Source organism: Tachysurus vachellii, chromosome 7, assembly GCF_030014155.1.
Source record: "Tachysurus vachellii isolate PV-2020 chromosome 7, HZAU_Pvac_v1, whole genome shotgun sequence".
Taxonomy (NCBI): domain Eukaryota; kingdom Metazoa; phylum Chordata; class Actinopteri; order Siluriformes; family Bagridae; genus Tachysurus; species Tachysurus vachellii.
In genome coordinates, this window is record NC_083466.1 from 20,892,412 (window position 1) to 20,892,786 (window position 375).

Genomic DNA, 375 nt, shown 5'->3' on the forward strand with positions numbered 1-375 from the left:
TGATCACTTATCCTGTAAATAATAAACAACCTGTTACAGATGGAAAGCAATAAAAAAACAAAATTATATATATTCTATATTATGCAAAGTTATGAACAATTACACAATGTATGCTTAATATCATCTATAAGCCATCCATCAGCCATAAGTCACATTAAGCTCCTCTTTACTGAATCATAACAAAGTTTTTCAAACAGATTTTTTCAACCACATTAAACCTTTGGGCTTAATTTTTAATCATGTTTAAAGAAATACATTTGAACCAATTCAATGTGCAGCAAAGTTACCGGAAGAGACAAAGAGGAGGCTTCTGTAGAAAAAAGGTGTGACTAATGAAAAGGTGTAACGTGACAAAAATGAAACTAAAAGTGTTGA